The sequence below is a fragment of the Nannobrachium achirus genome (assembly GCF_963921795.1).
Source record: "Nannobrachium achirus genome assembly, chromosome: 9".
In the NCBI taxonomy this organism is placed as follows: Eukaryota; Metazoa; Chordata; class Actinopteri; order Myctophiformes; family Myctophidae; genus Nannobrachium; species Nannobrachium achirus.
In genome coordinates, this window is record NC_137818.1 from 9051116 (window position 1) to 9057890 (window position 6775).

The window sequence follows — 6775 nt, forward strand, 5'->3', positions numbered from 1 at the left end:
ATTGTGTCAGCATTCTTTTGAATGAAGTTTAATTTAGTTTTATAGTCATATTTTGGACATCGGAAAGGTTTTAGTTTTAGTCTAGTTGCAGTCGACTAAATATCATAAGATTTTAGATGCCTAAATTGTCGACAAAAATGCCTGATTTCACACTTCGTTGCTTGCTGAAAATAGCAGATCTACAAGCTGACAACGCATCGCAGCGCGACGCGTTGTGAGCTTGTAGATCTGCTATTTTCAGAGAGCAACACCCGATCACCACCAAAGATGAAATAACTTGTCTTTTAGTTCTACTGGATCTCTTGGTCTTTTATTTGTTGACGAAATTGTCAATACATTTAGTTTTAGTCCTCATAGCTTAGTTTTATATAGTTTTACAGTGAAGAAAGGTAGAAGTCAACAAACAATTTTCGTCATAGATTTAGTCTAGGAAATCAACATGTCAGAGGGACTTAGCCCCCAATCCAGGGACGTGCTGGGCCCCTGATTCAGCCCGGGAAAAATAGTTGGAGAGGCCCTCATTTCGCGCCATAGAGAGAGATCTCTATAGTGCTGCTGCTACTCAAAGATTTACCGTTTCAGATTATGACAAGTGACAAGCCAGTGGTCCAATTACTGTACATTAGTTATATTTTGTCGTTGTCGGGTGGAAACCTTGTATGTCCAAAACCGTTTGTTTTGTGTTTATCATTTTAAAAATGATTTAAACTAGTGAAAACAGCCGATCTACAAGCACACAACGCCTCGCACCGCGAGGCGTTGTGTGCTTGTAGATCGGCTGTTTTCACTACTTTTGTGCAACGGCCTTGTATGATGAAGCAGGGCTTTGCTTTGCGAAAAAATGTATACATTTGAAACTTGGAGATACGAGGTTTCTGCCCGACAGTGACAATTTACTTTGTTGGCCGCCCAGCCGCCAAAATGGAACGAAGGCCGACATTTTATTTTAAATGAATGAACCTGCCGTTCGGGAATTGTCCCGCTTTTCCCAATGGCCAGCACGTCCCTGCCCCCAATCCCAACCCTTGATGCTGAGTGCCAAGCAGGGAGGCACTGGCTCCCATTTTATGGTCTTTGGTATGATCCGGCCCGGAGTGATTTTATGGTCTTTGGTATGACCCAGCCCGGGGTGATTGAACCCTGACCTGATCTCAAGACGGACACTCTAACCACTAAGTGGGCTGACTGTGTGACTGATTACATAACAGTTCACTACTTATTTTTACAAACATGTTCACTTCAGAGTCAGATTCAGATTTCATACGTTGTCACTGTTGAGCAGAAATCTTGTGTCTCCATATTTCCGATTGTTACGTTTTATTCATTAATGCTCTATTTTATACTTTATAGTTTATAGGACAGTGTCACACAAAGAAAGTAGTGAAAATACAAGCTCACTAAGGCATCACATTGCCACATGTTGTGAGCTTAATAATAATAGATATGTTATTTTAGAAAAACAGGGGGGTACAAAGACATGAGTTTTATAAATGTTGAACCAATGAAAAGTATTAAAAAGCTTGTGACTAAATAACCACTTTGGATCCATTGGAAAACAGCCTATTTATTTTACCCCCCATTTCCTGAAAAGTAACGGTTTCGGGATACGACAAGGTTTCCGCCCGATAGTGACAATTGTGTAAACGTGGACAAAGGCAAAAAGAAAAAACATGATCTCCACCTCCCTCCCTCCCGGCCCTTCAGGCCTGGTGCAGATAACCAGTGACAGCGTCTAAAAGGAGACGTGTTTATTTGAGCCAGGGCTGTGCTGCTGCTGAGTCAGAGGACAGGTCAACCCAACGCTGCACCCCAAGGTCCTTCCTACACACAGCACCACACCACCAGGGGTGGGGAGTAACTAAATACATTTACTAAAGTACTGGACTTCACTACTTTTTATTTTTGTATTATTATTATTTTTTTTACTTATTTCAGCAGAATGTACAATGTTCAATACTCTGCTAACCCACTACATCTCAGAGAAACATATTGTACTTTTTTTTTTACTCTACCGTACTTACAATTATATGAAAACGTTACAGGTTACTTTGTATATTTTGATTGTTATTAATTAGGGACGGGAACCCCTTTTGAGGTTCTTATTATGTATTATATAGCAACATACTGTAACTATTTTGTAATTTTTTAATAAATATTTAAGTTTATCAGAAAACGTTAGGATTTAGAAGGCGTTTTTAGAATCAGTCTCAGGTCTAAAAAACCTTTGCACTTTTACTCAAGTCCATTTAGACTAGAGGACTTCTACTTGTAACAGAGTGTGTCTACACATTGCAGTATTGATACTTTTACTGAGGCTAAACAATGTGAGTAATCCTTCTATCACTGGACACCACCTCCTCCACCTCCTCCTCCTCCACCTCCTCCACCTCCACCTCCTCCTCCTCCACTACCGGCAGACACAGGGTGTGGTGGGGCGGTGTACGGTTACACAGTATGACACACACACACACACACACACACACACACACACACACACACACACACACACACACACACACACACGTAGCAGACTTTAGCCTATATGTTGCGTAACCCAGAGCGCGTGTCCAAACTGACTGACCATGCATGGCCAAAAGGCTGCACGGAACAGAGCAGAGCAGAGTGGAGGAGCGCAGATGGTTCCACTCAGGCGGGGCAGATGGCTGTGTTCATTCATTCAACCCTCTTCTTCCCTTCCATAACATGTACCCTCAGCCTCCTTTAAACCTGAGGCCCATCTGTCAAGGACCCCCAGAATTACAGGACCCCACCCATCTCAAAATTATGAATAACATGCTTATAACCTAACCCAGAGGTCTTCGACTAGGGGGTCCTCAGAGTTACTACTACAGGGAGTCGGAGCCAAATCTTTGTGTGATCATGTTTGATCACGTGAACCTCAGCCTCCCTATTCTTAGTGGAACATTGGCCAAAAAAATCAAACCTTGGTTCGAAGTGAAGCAGTGAATTTTTATTCTATGTGTACTAGAGCTTTGAAATCAGTGTTCCAGATCTATACACTCTGAGTTCTAGATCTATACTTTCTATGTGCTTTAGTTCTATACTTTTATGAATTCTGAATGAATGAATGATTTTGTCTGGAGGGCCAAATTGTCATGTGAAGCTTGACCAATCCTCAATTCTGCATGCACGGGACATGTACGGGACATGTATGGGACAGACATTCTCACTCCTTGAGAATCTATGGGAATCCTCAAAAACACAGGTACGCGACAGACAAAGCCACTCCTTGGGAGCGGCTTTCACCGCTCCAAAAATAGCGCTGCCAGGCGTTGTGAGCTTGTAGATCTGCAATTTTTTGGCACAGAGGTTTGGTGTAGACGAGAGGGAAAGCAAGAGCAGACTAGTAGATACTGACAGTTCAAGTGGTTAAATATATTAAAGTACACATTAATCCAACTTATCTATACGATATGTAGTGGGGGTCCCTGCTTCATCTCTCACAGAGCTAAGGGGTCCTCAGCCTGAAAACATTGAAAACCCCTGACCTAACCTGTACCATCAGCTGAAAGGGTTCTAAATAAACCCCTTGGTGGACCCACACATACAGACACACACAGCCTTAAACCATCTCTTGCTGCTTGGTTTCCCAGAAGCAGATACACCGCACTATGTCTATTCATGTTCCTCCAAGAGATGTCTTCAGCATCACATCATCAGGGGATTGACAGCTGTAACATTGAGTGTGTTCAGGGCACGCACACGTGCGCACGCACACACACACTGCAGCCTACATCAGGACGGAGGAGGATTACACCACCCTGACCCTGGTGTAGTCATCCAACTAAAACAGCTGTCAGTTCCTATCTACTCACCACAATAAAACAGTGGTTCTGTCAAGACCCATCTACTCACCACTGTTGTATTATACAACAACAGGGACGTGCTGGCCATTGGGAAAAGCGGGACAACTCCCGAACGGTCGGTTCATTCCCGGCCGGTCCAGGCCGGCTATTAGGAAAAAAAAATTAAAATAAAATGTGGGCCTTCATTCCATTTTGGGGGCAATTGGCGGCCAATAAAGTAAATCGTCACTGTCGGGAAACGTATCTCCAAGTTTCAAATTTGTTAATTTTTTCGCAAAGCAAAGCCCTGCTTCATCATACAAGGCCGTCGCACAAAAGTAGTTAAAACAGCAGATCTACAAGCACACAACACCTCGCGGTGCGAGGCGTTGTGTGCTTGTAGATCGGCTGTTTTCACTAGTTTAAATCATTTTTTAAATGATAAATACAAAACAAACGGTTTTGGACATACAAGGTTTCCACCCGACAACGACGAAATATAACTCATGTAATTGGCCCACTGGCTTGTCACTTGTCATGATCTGAAATGGAAAATCTTTGAGTGGCAGCAGCGCTATAGAGAGAGATCTCTCTCTATAGCGCGCAATGAGGGCCTCTCCAACTCTTTTACCCGGGCTGAATCAGGGGCCCAGCATGTCCCTGTACAACAATACATCAATACAACTGTGGTGCTCAAACGTTTCCATGTCAAGATCCCCCCAAAGAAACTGATGTGTGTTTGGCTACGGATGGAAGGAACCCACATCTGAAAACGATTCCATGCCAAGGAGGACCCCATGAGTTAAGATCAGGGGTGTAGTTTGTCCCATTTTAAAATGAAGCAACACAGAACTAAAAGTTCCTATGATTGGCCGCTAGTTGCGCTGTTCTGGCACCAGAAGCAACATGTTCTCCATAGGATTCTATCCATTTCCCCCAAACTTTTACATTTGATTTTCTTACCTTAATAAACATTGTCATGAATACTTTATGGTTCCTGTCGCTAGTTTAAAGCCTTGTTTCAATCACCATGATATGCTTGATTTCTACAATGATGGCGTCACCCATACAACGGCCAAAAAAGCTTAATTTGCGCAGCATAGAAACCAATGGCTTTCCACGTCCATATTTTTTTTACAGTCTACGCACTCTACGGTTAAGATAGATAGATACATCATTATCCCATGAGGGAAAAAAATCAATCACCCAGAGGCGGCACAGCAGTTAAGGTTACAGATGTTACAGGTAAGTATGAAAATAAAAAAGGAGTAGCCTACTGTTGTGTACAGCGGGGGGAAAAAATAAGCAAATAAAGAAGCATCAAAATACAGAGCAATCGTAAACGGAGGTAAAACTGTTATTTTGTCATAACACAAATATTAATATACTCATAGTACTACAGTACTTATCAATGCAGTGCCAAACAAAAAAGGATGGGTGGACCCCCTGGAACCCCCTCAAGGACCCCTGGGGGGTCCACTGGACCATACAATGTTAGTATATATGTTTCGCATACATGGCTGCTGTGTCGCAAGACAAATTTCATTGTGAACTGACAATAAAGTACTAAATCATACACTTTGTGGACCAGTGCCATACAGTTAGTAATACAGTACATACCGCAACATCTGTCTTATACAAGACCCCCCCACCTTCTTAACGAGCTCATATCATCGTGACTCAGAGAAAAAAAGAAAAAGAAAATCCCCAGCCCACACTTTTGGTTTCTGTCTGTGTGACTCACAGTAGGAGCTGGACAGATACCCCTGGGGGGCATCTATCTATCTACCGCCCCCACCTCCCCAACACACACACACACACACACACACACACGCACGCACGCACGCACGCACGCACGCACGCACGCACGCACGCACGCACGCACGCACGCACGCACATGAACATGCACACAGACAGAGACACACACTCACAGAAGCTCCACCATGAGTCCAACAGGAAATGGAGCCCCCCCCCCCCAAAAAGAAAATAACAGTGAAATTTCATCCCCTTTGGGAGAATTCGTTCTTCTGCTGTATGTAGTGAATCACCTGGGCCCCATTCACTCATACATACATACCGGTACGTACATAGTACTGCCACGATTATTACATAATCGTCTAATCGCAATTATGTGACATAATTGCAAATTATTTTGTCATAATTGTCATAATCGTTTCAATGTTGAAAAATGTTCACATATTTTCAAACATTTTCAAAAGTAGAGGAAATAGCAATCTACAAGCTCACAACGCGTCACAGCGCGACGCGTTGTGAGCTTGTAGATCGGCTATTTCCGCAATCAATGTTCTTTTTTAAGTAACTTAACTTGTCAAATATGTCAGTAATTTCTTATATTTAGGTTATGTGTCATAGCTGCCATGTGCAACTTCAGAGCCAAACACGCCAAAAGGAAATGTAATTGTCAACGACAAAAAACACAATTAAATTGTTGATCACAATTATTTGAGTTAATCGTCATGGAAAATGTCAGAATCGTGACAGCTCTACACACACACACACACACACACACACACACACACACACACACACACACACACACACACTCACGGAAACTCCACCGTGAGTGGTCGAGTCCAACAGGAAATGGAGCACCGAAGAAAAAAAAACAGTGAAATTTCATCCCCTTTGGGAGAATTCATTCTTCTGCTGTATGAAGTGACTCACCTGGACCCCATTCACCCATGCATACATCCATACACCCATACAGTCCATACATCCATACGAACATACATACTGTACATACATACTGTACATACATATCCATATATCCACACCATCCTCGTTCTCGGGTCAACATGTGACGCACCATTTACATCTGGGAGTGCCGTGATTGAAGGCGTGCTCGTGTGCTCGACGCTCATGAACACGTGTGAGGTGGTGTTTCTTTGGCGCGCGGCGATTTGTGTGAGGTGTTACACGTACTGTATGGAAAGAATGTGTGTGTGTGT